This window comes from Colossoma macropomum, unplaced genomic scaffold, assembly GCF_904425465.1.
Source record: "Colossoma macropomum unplaced genomic scaffold, Colossoma_macropomum, whole genome shotgun sequence".
Classification (NCBI taxonomy): domain Eukaryota; kingdom Metazoa; phylum Chordata; class Actinopteri; order Characiformes; family Serrasalmidae; genus Colossoma; species Colossoma macropomum.
In genome coordinates, this window is record NW_023494798.1 from 27,979,430 (window position 1) to 27,995,722 (window position 16,293).

Here is a 16,293-nt window from a genome sequence, read left to right on the forward strand (position 1 = left end):
CTTTGCATCAGTAAAGAGTTCTTCAAATTGATGGAGAATGTGCTGTAGATGGTTCTGTAGAGAACCTTTTTGAAAAGTGGTCTATATAGCACCAAAAAGAGTTCTTCTGTTGTCAATGTCAATGTTTGGTGTTATATAGGTATTTTCATAAAGGTTTTAAATCATATAAACACACTCTTCATCTGAGAATCTGAGAAACCCTTTACTTTAACGATGCTAAGAACCCTTTAATCACACAAAAGGTTCTTTCAGTGTTCATTTTCTTTACTAAAGAAGTGTATATATATATATTATATATATATATATATATATATATTATATATATATATATATATCCTTAGGACTTTGGACAGCTTCTAGTCATTCTAAAACACTGGCTTATTTGCACCATTCTTTTGTCTCAGAATGGTCAGAGTTGGCAAGAAACAGCAATAATACGATTTAATAGAGACTGGTGCTTAAATGTAAATGATTGAGCCCTGAAATGGCACTGTAATTCACCACTTCAAATCAGGAGAATTCCCCCAGGCATTCGTCTGCACTGTCTGGAGAGGAGGACAAAGAGACCCGACAACTGGAAACAATCATTGTGTTGTAACTCCTTATTTCTCTCCACTTTAAAGACTCTGAGAAGGTGAAATAATGAAATGTGGTCAAAAGGGATGTCTGAGAATTTTTAGGCGCATGAATCACTTGCTATCTTAGCCAGTTTGTTCAGGAAAATCAGTTTAGCTTGACTGAGGGAGGCTTGAACATATTCTAGGTCTGAACATGCCGTAGGGAGTTAGACGACTCGACTGAAAGCCTTATTTTCGAGTGCTGGCAACAGCGCTCTTTTGCCTTAGATGCTTTGCTCAAAGGTTTGTTTTTTCCTACCACTTCAACTGTTTCCATTTGGTGTTATTATTTTCTTGATTAGCAGAATTACAGCTAATGGTTGCTTTTGCCATTAAAAAATCAAAAGTCATGTAATACGCAGTTGATGAATGACAAAAGCTTGTAAGCGTCGGATAATTGGCAGCTTTTTTATTATATTTCAGTGAATATTCTGGATTGTTAGCCCAACCTGTTTTAGTTTACTTAACTTTTGTGTCTGTACCATTGAGCTAAACTTGTACCATGTGAATAGCTACATCCATTTTGGACACTATATATCATTTTTCTGAAGCTACCAACACTGGTCAGATGCCGTAGGTCATCATCAACTTTATATGTGACAGTTAGCCCACTATTGTATGACTTTAGCTAGAAAAGATAGGAATTTGGTTTACTGCATTATTTTTTTTTTCTCTGTTCTTTTATTGAAATGGTTTCAAGTACTGTTTTGAATGACGTATTGCTGTATTTGTTACGTTTCTTTGATTTTCAGATCTGATTCCTACCTTCACTTGTTCAATAACTGTGCTGCGGCAGAATGTAACTAAGATGATACTACTGTTGCAAAGCTAACATTACAAAAGCTTGACAAGCTCAATGCCATCTCGACCTACCTCTGAGAGAGTTAGTTATTGTTTCCAGTTAAGAGCGTGCAGTAGAGAGCATTTCCCTTTATTGCAACACTTGAAGAGACTTTAATAGTCCTTGGAATACATTAATTGGTAACACTTTACTGAAGATCAGCATTCTTAAGGCTACATGACATAAGCCTTTTATGACAGCTGACATAAACATACATAAACATTTATACAGTCAGTTGTCACAAAGGCTGCTTTTGTCAATTTTAATGTCATTTCACCTCAGTAAGTCTTATGACCACTGACGCTTGTTGGAATAAGACTTTATTAATGTCTAGATAGGTTTATGTGAATCATGAAAGGCTTAAGCAGGTGTCATGTAGCCTTATAAATGCTACCCTTCAGTAAAATGGTACCGATTCGTTCATACATAATCCATAACCATTCATAAATGCTAATTGTAACATATTCGAGTTTACATGAAATGTGTTGGGACTTTTTCATAAGTATTTGAAAATCTTATAATTTATAGATGATTATTAAATGCCTTATAAATGGGGTTAATTTTTTTTTCCCTTTAACTAAAGTGACTTCCCTTTCCCAGTAAACTGTGTAATGTACTACACCTGGCAAACAGAAATTCGGGGGTGCAATCTAATGCAGAACAGATCTTGTTTATTGTATTCAGTTTCATCATGTATTCAGATTAATTATTGTACTGCATTCCTCATAGCTTATGCAAACAAGGATCAGTCTTTCTTTGTTATCCGGTTACACGTCTGTAGGTGTTCCAAGACAGGTGCACGATAGATGTCTGAACAGTCTGAACTTAGAAGCTTGACACAGGAAAACAACAAGGCAATTTGCGCATATCTCGGATCATATGTCGCTCTTTGTGTTTGTCAATTGATGCTTTGCTTCTAAACATCTGTCTTAGACTGTACACTGGATCTTCAAATAAAGGCAAAAGTGTATGACAACCAATTATGCACAGAGGGGTCTTGGAAACTTTTTTGGGTTGCTGTACCTTTAATAGTGAATGAACTTTAATTGATGGCCTTCATTTTAGGTCATAAATGTCAAATCTCACCTCTATGATAATGTTAACTTAAAATCTCAGGCTTGTTACATACTAAGGCGTATTATTCAGTAACTACAGGGACTTCAATGCAAACTGTTTGAGCTATTCTTAGATAAAAAATCTTGGTCCCACTTTATATTGTGTCTCTAATAACTGTGTAGTAACATGTGAACAACATACGCAACAACAATGTAACTCCTAATGATTTAGTCACAGTTACAGATGGATTATAGAAGTACACCTTATGTAATTACACGTTTCAACTTCAGTTTTGCCTCATGTAATTACACAAGCATATCTTAGTAGTTGTAACAGCCAATTCCCGTTCATGTAATTGCACAAGGGTGATAACATAATATGTAATTACAGTTGTAATCAGACTGGAACTGCAGTTTTTTTCAGCAGTCTTTATTTCCAGCAGTCAAAGGAATTATGTAATAACTTACATTAAGACATTACTTACCCTGTATCTGCCAGCTTTCCTCCATTTAGCTAGCATGTAGCGTTTAGCAGTGCAGCAAATGTCCCCTTATCTTAACATGTAACTTTTATAACATTAATTAAATGTGTTGCATTTCCCCAAAAGCAATGTCTATTTTACCACTCCATTATTACATAGTACCTACATAACAACTACACAGAAACTGTCCACTTATTTTAAAGTGTAACTTTAACACTACACCACAGGAAAGTTCTTGTGTAGAAGATACACTTGTGTAATTACATGAGGCAAAACTGAAGTTGATACGCATGTGTAATCACATAGGCTGTACTTCTGTAATCCATCTGTAACATTGACTAAATCATCAGTAGTTACAGTGTTGTTGCATATGTTATTCATGTGTAACTATACAGTTATTAGAGGCACTTAATGTAAAGTGGGACCAAAATCTTTAGTAATAAAGCATTTTATTACATTTTTCCATTATAAAACTCCATTTAAGGGGTTAATTTCTGCTAGTGCCCCTTGGGAGTTTCTAATATTATGTTAGTGCAAAGCTGTTACAAATGATTTTTTTTTTTTTTGCCTTTAAATACAAACATTTGAAGCTTACAAAATCATTACATATTTTACTTGGTGCTTGCAACAGACATCCACATATACACTATATGTCCAAAAGTTTGTAGACACCTGCTCATCCAATGTTTCTTCTTAAATCAAAGGTATTAATAGGCAGTTTGCTGCCCTTTGCTGCAGTAACAGCCTCTACTCTTTTGGGAAGGCTTTACACTAGATGTTGCAACATTGCTGTGAGGATTTGATGGCAAACACAAGAGCATTCATGAGGTCAGGCTCTGGATCACAAATGCCACTCCAACTCATCCCAAAGGTATTGGATGGATGTCCATAACTCCATAGACATTAATTCCACTGCTTTACAGCCCAGAGCTTTCTGATGGGGGGCTTTATACCCTTTTACTCAACACTTGACATTGGACATAGTGATCTTAGGCTTATGTGCAGCTGCTACAGAGCACCCCATTCTACTGGCAATGCTTATGCGTAGAGAATATATAACCTGTTTATGTGCAATTAAATACTGGTGTCAGCAAAGGGTGCACCTACTTAAAGAAGTGGTGTCTAATTACTTTTGGACATTAAGTATAGTTTACACTTTAAGTTGTTGTTTAACTGTGAACCTTTTAGTAAAGATCCTTGGCATAGAGCTGCCACAGTTTTATCTAGTTACGCTACCACTCCAATTCATAGTCAGTGCATCTAGACTGACATTTTTTCCTCAGAAATTGGTCTCACACATTGAAAATCAATTGATTCCCCTTCCCTTATTTCCGTGGTTAATCTGATGTGTTAGGCCTTCTACTGAACTCCTGAAGGCCTAACTAATTTTAGTCTAATGCTGTGTCTACCTAGAAACCAGGGAAACAGTTTTCCATTAGGCATGTCAAGATTTCCAAAGAAAAACAAGCATCTCCAAAATGGTAACTTTATAGGAGAGGACAAAAATGTCATTAACGTTTAATTCTAATTAATTTTGGGGCACTTCTGTTGGTCCAATCATTGTGAAAAAATTAACACAATGTGAAGGAGAACTGCCATGTTCAAATGACAGGGAAAAAAAAACCCAACAAAATGGACATGATTTTCTCTGGAAGCCCACAAGTCTCTGAGGGTCCCCCACTGATCACTGGCTACAATTCATAGTGGTACAAACAGTAAATGCAGGAAGCTGATTACGACTTAGTGTAATTGTGGAACAGTTTCGATTTCAGCTGTTGCTGTTTCAGTAACATCTGGGTTAGTCATGATTTCCCAGCAGAATTAAGTTAAGCCCAATATGATGTGATTGCCATGTGCAACCAATTAAGAAGGCGTAACTCACAAGTGTGAATTTTGCCTTGTCACAACTGTGTGGTTTTTGGTTTCTTAACTCACTATTTTGAAACATCCGTCTCCTTCCCTTCCCTTGAGAAAGCTTCAGTGTTAGCCATGACTGCAGGTCCAGGTGATAACTAATAGATTTTTTACTGAAAACGTACACTTTTCTAACAGAATATAATTAACTGGCACTGCACATCGCACAATTTCCAGCTAGAATTGAAAGAGGATGAATACAGTGAATAAAGTGAAGACAGTATTCTGTCTAAGACGTCTTTCTCAGAAGTCAGAAGTGTTTTCTTTTCAGTGGAGCACAATGGAACTAAACCTAATTCTGCTACATGAAGTTTAAGGCATCTGGTTATGTGTGGGATCAGTGTTTTCAGTAATGCAAAAGCATTATGGTGGCAGACACATACACCGATCAGGCAGAACATTATGACCACCTCCTTGTTTCTATGCTCATTGTCCATTTTATCAGCTCCACTTACTATATAGGTGCACTTTGTAGTTCTACAGTTACAGACTGTAGTCCATCTGTTTCTCTGCATACTTTGTTAGCCTCCTTTTACCCTGTTCTTCAGTGGTCAGGACCTCCATGGACCCTCACAAAGCAGGTACTATTTGGGTGGTGGATCATTCTCAGCACTGCAGTAACACTGATGTGGTGGTGGTGTGTTAGTGCGTGTTGCGCTGGTCTGAGTGGATCAGACACAGCAGTGCTGCTGCTCGAAGCATTATCATCTGGGCATATTTGTGCATTCAACCATGTGGGCAACAGGTTAGTATTATAGGGCAAATGCAAGTATTATAAACTTGATTTCAAACCACACCATCACATTGATTTCTAGAATAGTCAATTTAATTTTAAAATGACTTCCCTGTAGCTTACACATTTAAAAATGACCACACACACTCACACACACACACACACATGCAAACACACAAACTGTACTTATTCATGAGTTAAGTTGCAAGCTATGAAATACATTGAAAGAATAGCACAACTACACATGCTAACAAATGAACAGAAGCCAGTAGCCATCATTTAGCGTGATATCATTTGCATGTTCATTATTAATTATCCCTTTTCATTAATTTTTAGCAATATTGGCTTTTTATGTAAACTATTCCTCTATCATTTGAGGCTCCTGGGCATCAGTATGCATTTTCTATGCTCCACTTTATGTCAACACATACTGAACCACCGATGTCCCCAAACCCGAGGACCAAGAGGCGCTGTCTGATTGGTGAATTCCATTCGCATGAAATCAGGTTTAAAACTGGGTGGGAGGCTATTTTCAGCAGAGAGCTCTGAGAAAGCTTCAAGTGGTGTGATTCAGTTTTAGAGTAAACACACCCAAGGCCTCACTCCTGAGATTTCACTCACATTAGACAGACCAGTGATGGAGTGGATGAGGTCTGCAACCTTTCAGTGCCAAGACAGCAGAGATAGACTGAGTGCAAGAGAGAGACAGAGAGACAGACAGAGAGAGAGAGAGAGAGAGAGAGGGAGAGAGAAATCGATTGAGGAAATTTTAAGGAAACGGTCACATATTTTGCATTTCACATTGCACAGTGACAGTATCAGAGCCAACAGTGCATTTTTCTGAGTGGGGAAAAAGAGAGCAAAGAAACTATGTAAAAATTCAGACATTAAGCCTTCCCTGCTTTAATCTGTGTTCACATACAGTTTAGGCCAGGGATGAGAACCGTGGTCCTGGAGGGCCGATGCCCAGGACTGTTTTCTGTTCTTAACACACCCACTAAAGTTGGCAATCAGCTACTAAGTTGAATCAGGTGTGTTTGAGGAGGAAAACCACCAAACTGTGCAGGACCAGCGCTGCAGGACTGGAGTTTGCCACCCCTGATTTAGGCTGTGTGATTTCTGTAAGTTACTGTACTGTAGAAAAGTCAGAGATCGTTCTTTATTTATTTAACTTACAACCATTTACTTCAAGTTTCTTAATTAAAAACAGAAAAAAAACATATATTTAGCAGAAATTTACATAACTAAACACAACACCACAACAAAATTCTCAGTATTTAGTTTGTCCACCATCACTTTGCCTTTATTAAAGCTTCCATTCGTTTTCAGGACACTTGACTTTTCAAAGAAATCTGCCAGGACATTTTTCCACACCTCCAAAGTTCAGGCTTAGAGGTTGGTTGCATTTTCTGCTTCTTATGATCCAAGTAATCTCAAACACATTCAGTAATTTGGAGGACTGGACTCTAGGGGTGGTCAGTCTTTGCTATTCCCTTTGCAGTAATGTCTTCTTGACAGCTACACATCCTTTCAAACTCATAGCGCTGAGTCGTCTTCTCACAGTGGAAGGATGGACAGAAACACCTGTGGGGTGTTTTCAGATCTGAAGCAGCTTGATTTTCTCCTCTTTCTCAAAGATGAAAGCTTTAAGTGCTGTTTCTCTGATGGGGACAGTTTTGGTGTCTACCAGGTCTTGCACAGTCCCATTTTCTTTGTAGCTTATAATCATTCATCAGTTCTAGAAAATTACTGTTTTTTCACTTATTTTTGTTTTTGTTTTTTTTTCCTTATGCGAGTGGATTATCTTATGACTAATTTGCATTCAACGAATGAAGGGTCGTCTCTGACTTTTGCACAATACTGTATGTTTTCCAGTTGTTACAAGCCCCTCCTCCAAACCAAGCTGAAAATGCCTGGTGGCAGTTGTGAGGTCCAAGCAGCTCTATGAGAACACGGCGGTTCCTCTGTGCTTCACTGCCACTCCACAGCACAATATGAAGACAAGAGGTGATTTATCTACAGAAGAGACCTCAGCTTCACCATTTAATCAAATGACTAACGACTCACTCCACAAGACATACTCCATGGGAGATTATCTCTAACAGTGTAGAGGATGAGGAGAGAGACACTGAGACAGACAGAGAGACAGGGGGAGACTAGGAAAGCTGTGGGTAAATGATTTCACCATCACTTAAGAAATAAAGAGAAATAGAAAAACAAAAACAGAGAGCTATTTTACATTCAGCGCCGTCAGATAGGGCCTTGCCTGCTTTCATGATGGATTGCTCTATATAGCACCTGCTTGCCGAGCACTGCCTGACATAGTCAAGTTAATAACCATTTCATCTCGCTCGTTTCTCTGTGCCATTAAAAGTGAAAGGCACTGAAGGAAGGTGAGTGATTGGACTGATTCTGTGCCCATCACAGTCTGCTGTGCCACCTGCTGACTTAACTCTTAGATGTCTAGATTTATTGTCATCACTTTGCTGTACTATTTAAGTGCAATTGCAGAATTACGTAAGTAATTACATAGTTGGTTACATAATTAATTACATTTGCATTTGCATCCTGTGTTGTAAATTCTAGTTAGTTTAGGCTTTTTCTGTCAAACAGAGAAACGGCTCAAAACAAACTTTACAGACTTAACTAAATTCATCAAATTCAATTTCTAAATTCTCATTTTTATGTCTAAAGACACAAATGAGGTATCGAGCAAAGGTTAAGGACTGAAATTTCATTGCTTGTTTCAATGAGCTACTGAGTTGTAATGAAACCAAACTCAAAAATTTACCCACTGATGCATCATGTCTATTGTTTTCTTACAGTCATTATTAAGTATTCTCTACTGCAAGCTAGTTGGAATACTGAGAAAACCCCCTCAGATGGCATGTCTTGTAGGTGGAAGAAATTTTTGAAAATTTTTGCACAAAATTTTACGTACAGAAGCTAAATATCGTAGTCCAGTCATGTAACTTTGCTAACTGTCTCCAAATCATAATTATAATGAAAATGAAGCATTACCTTTGTGAAGACTCGGATGAAGAGGACAAGAAGCTAAAAGATTAGCTTCCTAAGTATCTAAAGTCTAGTTCAGTTCCTCTAGCTGAAAAGCTACCTGGGTAGCTCACTTTGGCTTATTTTCTCTGGCTCTCTGGAACATGTTTCTGGCATCCAGTTTGTTGAATTAATGTGGAACACACACACAAATCCTACTAGTTAGCAGCACAGATGTATTTTAGATCAGTGGATAGTAGTCAGAATTTGGTGAGCAACAATAGGGATTCCTATTCATTGTATGATCTATGTGCTTAATGCATATTTGGTACTGTGACAGATCAATGATGGATGAAAACACAACAATGATAAAAAACACATCTCATCGCTGTCCAAAAAAGCACAGGAGCTGCCAATTACATTGTGTGAAAGTTTCTTTAAGAATGGACTGATATCCATATTGGTCACCCCCATGTTGTCAAAACAGCTCTGACCCACCAAGGCATGGACTCTACAAAACTTTTGAAGTTGTCCAGTGGTATCTGGCACCAAGACGTTAGCAGCAGATCCTTTAAGTCCTGGAAGTTGTGAGATGGAGCCTTATGGATTAGACTTCTTGTTCCAGCACATCCCACAGATGCTCGATCAGATTGATATCTGGGGAATTTGGAGGCCAGGGCAACACCTTGAATGAAAGATAGCCTTTGTTGCCCTCAAGCAATGTAGTTTGTCCCTCCTCAGATCACGGTCTGTAGGTACTCACCACTACTGACCGGGAGCACCCCACAAGCCTTGCCATTTCAAAAATGTTCTGACCCAGTCGTCTGGCCATAATGATTTGGCCCTCAGGTCTACACGCCTGCCCTTTTCTCCCACATCCAACAAGTGAACTATGAGAACCAATTGTTCCTTTACCATCAAATATATCCAAGACCTTGACATGCGCCATTGTGCGAGACATTCCACATTATTTGCTTCACCTGTGAGTGCTCATAATGTTTTGTCTCCTCTGTGTATATAAAACATAGGTTCTGTAAAAACAGTGAGGCTGAGAGATGCAATGATTTGTTAGTTTCATGCCGGAATGGGTCTTTAACATAAATCACAACATGCTTTTCTTACCACCAAAACAATAACTTTAAAGGTTCAAATGCTCTGAGGATCCCTCTGTCCTGTGTGAGGCATCCTGAGCAAAGACTCATCCTTCCACAATCTCTTTCGAGTCGTCCATCAATTGTGAGTCGTATGCAAATGCCTTTCTCTTTTGGTGCCGTGGGAGTCCGTACAGCGGGGAATGGCGGGGCGATAAATTCTCATTATGTCCAGCCTGCTCGGAGAGGATGAAAGTGAGGCCGGGATATGCGTGTTTATAGACCAAGACAATTGGAACAAATGACTGGGGTAGTGTGCGTGCGAGGGTGAAGCTGGCTTTCTTGCTTAATGCTCAGTTTCTCACTCAAAGCATGCGGATCCAGCACCATCATCTATTACCCTGCAATAGTGAAGTGACTCATTCTCTGAGAGCTGACCTGGGCCCTAGTTTCCTGTTATGGGCCAGTACACTGTAGCCTATTCAGATGAAAGTGACTGATGGCAATGATTAGTGGATGACTAACTTGGAAGAGTTCTTATAGTTGTAATGTAATAAATGACTGACACTCCTTGTTGTGGTAGCCATTCCTCTGCCTATTGTCAAAAGTCTGATGGGTTTTGTTGGCCAAGAACTGCTTGCTTATTGAGGTTACTTGATTAAATAACCCCTATTGAAAGGGTTACTTGACTGGCATGCAAAATGACCAACCACAAACCATTGTTTTGTATAACATCTAGGGGTACATGGTTTCTGAATAATGTTTCACAATAGGTTCCTTGAGTGATGCCATAGAAGAACCCTTTTTGGTTCAATAAAGCAATGGTTCTCCAACATATTCCTCCTTTATCTGTGCTGCAAGTTGGGTTGGAACAAAAATGTTGACCGTCTGGGGGCCTGAGGGTGTGTTTGAGCACCACTGCTCTAAAGAATCATGTTTGAAAAAGAGATTTGTGATATGTGAAGAACCTTTTAAAGGTTTAAAGAAGCTTGACATATTACAAAGGGTCTATACCAATGAAACTTAAGGGTTCTTCTTAGAACTTTTAGATTACGTGGACATTCTTCAAACATCATATTCACACATCTCATTTACAAAAATAGCTCTCTATAGAACCATCCATTGAAGGACTTTTAGGAAGCAAAATGTGGTCACCCAAAGAGCCCTTTTTGGCACCTTTCTTAAGAGTGTAGGTGAACAAAAACAAGGATAAGAAACAAAGTGGTGTGCCCATCAGCAAACATGCGAGCATATCTCATTTATTAACTACTAAATTCTCCAAAACTGCTCATGAATAACTTGTAAAGACATGCTTCCATGAACTTCACAACTGTTTTTTGTTCCAGTGATCTGAAACATCAACCATAGATATTTCAGTGTGTTCAGATATAAAAATCTATATTTTTGCAGTGCACAGTGCTTCATGATGTTTTTCAGCAGTTGGTCAAATATTTCTGTATCGTCCGAATCATCACTCAGCCAGGTGGCAGCATAGAGGTCATTATTCATTACTGCAGCTTTACTGATCACCTCAAGAATAATATTTTCAGATGAAGTGTAAATGTGAATATTTATTATGTACCTGTGCATTACCAGAGCTTTTCTACACAACTTACACACTAGAAGTTAGTAGTTATCTGCATCCTATGTATTAATATGACTTTCAGATTAATAAAACGGTGTTTGGCTGGTGTTATCAGAATCGCTCTTGGTGTTTGTGTTTGTGTCTAGTTTGTGTCTGAGTAATGATGCAGACAACATGGAAATATTTTGACCAACTGCTGATAAACATCTTGCTGCATCGTGAGAGAATAAACAGAGTTGTTTATTAGAGAAGTGTAGCTTTACCAGATGTGCACACCCCTATGGCTGTAAACAAGAGAAAGTGAAAACAACATAGAACATTGACCCCATGTAACTGATGCTGTTGGGTGTTTTGAAATAAAGTTGTTAACATGCTATATTCGCCATTTCTATGTATATGGTGTTGTTCACCAAGATGCAACACTGTGACCTGCCCTTCAAAGGCTCAGGACATCCTGTAAACTCTAAGAATATAGTGTATATATACACTATATAGACAAAAGTATTGGGACATCCCTTCTAACTGTTGAGTTTGGGTGTTTCAGCCACACCCATTGCCAACAGGTGGATAAAATCAAGCACATAGCCTTGCAGTCTCGATAGACAAACACTGGCAGTAGAATGGGTCGTACTGATGAGCTCAGTGACTTTAAACATGGCACTGTCAATGGATGCCACCTCTGCCACAAGTCAGTCTATGAAATTTCTGCCTTGCTGGATCGGGTTTCCATTGCCAAGCACAATACTTCATAATACTTCAGCATACCAAGACATTTTGGACAGGTCTATGCTTCCAACTTTGTAGGAACAGTTTGGGGAAGGCCCTTTCCGTTCCTGCATGTCTGTGGGCTAAAATTCCCACAGACACACTCCAAAATCTTGTAGACGTGGGATGTCATAAAAGCTCCTGTAGGTGTATTATGTCCAAATATTTTATATATATTATATATATATTATATATATATATATATATATATATATATATATATATATATATATGCCCTTCTGTGGACTGGCAAACAGTCCGGGGTGTTTCCTGCCTTCTGCCCAATGAGTACTGTGATAGGCTTCAGCACCTCCTGTGGCCAAGGAGGATAAGCGGCTTAGTTTAGACAGCCTCTGCGTACTTGGATTTCGATTTCACTCATTTATAATATGTTAACTTCTGCATCAATGTTAGTTTCAAGCTCAAGGTAAAAATGAATTGAGTGTGCTGAACTTGTCATTGTGGAAGAGTGAAGAAAATCACACAGAGAGAGAGAGAGAGACCAAGAGAGAGACAGAGAGAGAGAGAAAGAGAGACAGAGGAAATGACATCTAGACTAAAAGAGAGTATGCTTTTGTGGAGTTACATGGACGTTGGCCACATTCATCTCACCAGACTGAAAGGCTAATAGCATTAGTCTAGAAATTCCTGGTATGCAAGTGAGAGACAGAAAGAAGAAGAAAAAGAAAGAAAAGGAGTGAAGAAATGCAGAGAGAGAGAGAGAGAGAGAGAGAGAGAAGGAAGCAGGGAGGGAGGAAAAATGCAGAAAAAAGATGCAGAGACAAAGAATGGAGAAATGCAAAGAGAGAAAGGAGATTTGTGACAGAAGGAAGAAGAGAGAAATGATGGGGAGATATATATATATATATATATATATATATATATATATATATATATATATATATATATATAAAGAGAAAGAGAGAGAGAGAGAGAGAGATAGAGAGAGGAAGGTAACAGAAAGCACAAAGAGATTATATGTGTGTTTCTACAGCAGGACAGCGCACCTCTCTCACCCTGGAGAGGAACTACATAAAGCTCTCTGTGTTTTGGTGGTCAGTGCGGTTGTAGACAGGGTCTTTCTGTGCGTGTTGAGTTCCCCTACCCACCCTTCCCCCTCTCTCTCAGCTCTTCTGATCTCCACCCAGCCCAGAACCACACCAAGACTCGCAACGTGTTTACTGCAGCAGAAAGCCCTGTCAGCTCTCTGTATGGACCTTATTCATAATATTGATAAGGCTAGAAGGCCACAGGATGACAGCTGAATGGGTTTGAGAGATGGTTATTAGTCTTGGGACTGCATGTCAGGAGTGGACTGTTTTCTCTTTCAGACTCCACTGCTGACCCAAATACCACTGCAGAGAAATGAGATCATGGACAAATGACCGTTACTTTATCAAAACTGGATGCCTCCACTAAAACTACCACACTGTACATTTAACCCCCTGAACATTAGGCTTATTCTATACTTATTCATCCCAAGACTTATTATATTCAGTAAGTTCTATCTTCTATCAATTATTCAGTAACTACTGAAGTAACAGCTTTGCTTTTGCTGTTAAAATGTACAATTTAAAAATAATTTGAAAAAAAAAAAACATACAATTTAAGGGCAAAGCTGTGAATTAAGTATATATTTATATGGACCAAATTAGTTCAAATAACTATCTAAAAAAAACCAAGTAGGTATTGAGCCTTTGGATCATTATAATCACTATGTTGCAATTGTACTAATCCTATTTCTGGAAAAGTTGGGACATTTTGTAAAATGCAATAAGAAACAAGAATCTGTGATTTGTTAATTCTATTGAACCTTGAAGAAATTATGTCCAATGTTTCCAAGCACCAATTTAATAGCATTTTGTAAATATAAACAAATTTGCCTGGATTTGATGCCTGCAAAATACTCAAAAAACTTGGGGCAGAGGCATGTTTACCACTGTGTTACATCATTTTTCCTATTAATTACACTTTTAATCGTTTGGGACCTGAGGATACTGATTGTTGCAGTTTTGCAAGTGAAGTTTTTGCACATTCTTGCTTGATGCTTCAGCTGCTTTACAGTCTATGGTCATCGTTGTCTGATTCTCCCCTTCATGATGCTCTATATTTTTTTAATAGGAAACAGATTGTGTCTTCAGGCAGGCCAAGCACACACACTTTGTGTCTACAAAGCCACGCTGTCGTAGCACACACAGAACGAGGCCTGGCATTATCCTGCTGTAATAACCATGGATTTCCAGGAAAAAGACGTCATCTTGATGGCAGCAAATGTTTCTCTAAATTCCCAATATATGTCTCTGCATTAGTGGTATCTTTACATGCCGTGGGCACTGATGCACCCTACACTATGTCAGATGTTGGCTTTTGCACCTTTCGCTGAAGTCTGGATAGTCTCTTTCATCTTTGGCATGGAGAACTCAACATCTGTTTTTCCCAAAAACAAGCTGAAAGGTTCACTCCTCTTATCACACACATTTCCACTGTCTCTCAGACCATCTGAGATGACCTTGGGCCCAGAGAACTCGGCGGTGTTTCTTCATGTAATTGATGTATGGCTTTCTTCTTGTGTAATAGAGTTACAAGTTGCATTTCTTTATGCACCGGCACATGCAGTACTGTGTTATCTGACACCAGTTTTCTGAAATACTCCCAAGCCCATGTGGCTACGTTTAACAAAGTAGCATGAAATGCTGTCTGAGGGCTTGGAGTTCATGTACATTCAGCAGTGGTTTCTGGCCTTGCCCTGATTGGGATGTATCTGAATTCCCTGAAACTGAATCATTTCACAATATTATGTATGATAGACGGTGAAAGACCTAAATTCTTTGCAATATTGTGTTGAAAAATGTTCTTTTTGAACTGTTTGACATTTCTCAGAAAGTTTGGCACAAAGTGGTGAGCCACAACCCATTTTTGCTTGCAAAGAGTGATACCTTGGTGGATGCTCCTTTTGTACCCAAACATGACACCCTCACCTGTGACCAATTCACTGGCTTATTGTGGAATGTTTCAAAACAGTGTAACTTGAATACTCTATAATACTCTATAAACTTTTCACTCTTATTTTGCTTTTTTTTTTCAAATTCAACTTTTTATATATTTACAAAATACAATGAAATTGGTCAGCCAAAACATTAAAGTCAGTTAAATATAGGTTTAACCCCTTAGCATTCCAGGTTTATTTTATACAAGGCTTATTATTTAGTAACTACAGGGACTTCAGTGCAAACTAGTGGAGCTGTTATAGAAGTGTTATAGAAGTATATTATAAAACTTTGGGCCTGCTGGCAGACCCATGGCTTGTTGAGGGGTTAAAAGCATGAACAAATCACAGATTCTTGCATTTTTTTTATTGCATGTCTCAACTTTTCCAGAAATGGGATTTATATTTAAAAGGCATTTAAAAATGAACAGTAATAAGCTAAATGTATACAAAATCAGCATTTAAAGAGTACCTTCCATTGGGAGGTGATTGTCCCAAACCCTAAGCATTATATTAACAGTTGTAAAAATAATACTTAAAAATGTTCAATCTATTGTTTCGAACGTATTTTATATGTACAGTTATATTTGGATTTCCTTTAAAGTAACATTGGAAGATTTAGATTTGTCATGAATAGAATTAAACTTTTTAACAATGACATGAATGCTTCAACAACATTTCAGTGTTGTTTTAGTAATGTCTCTCATTGTTTGCAAATATTGATTTTATATACATATTAATATTCATTTAATATTCATGTCATTCAAGTTAATATTCATTTAATATATGTACACTGTTCATGAAATTTTTGTGTATATATATATATATATATATATATATATATATATATATATATATATATACACACACACAATGTTCATACAGAGCTGCAGGAGCCGAACATTGTTGGTTGCTTTTACACACTGACTGTGACTTCTTTAGAATGCAAAGCTAGACTTTCATCCAAGCCTTGGAAAGAGGTCTAATGTCAGGCCTCAGGCAGCAGAACCACATGGCTAAAGCATGGCCAGTAAGAAAGAGGGAGAAATAAATCTATTTAAAGGGGTTTCCACTCTAATCCGGTCACTCTCAAAGGACACCAAGGTGAAAGCACACCTGGTTAAATTTGTGTTTTACTGAGACTGAATGTATTGGTCTGAAAAGCTGATAGAGGACACAGTGGCAACACTGCCGCTAAGCTAACAGGAAATCTGGAATCTGGACTGCACG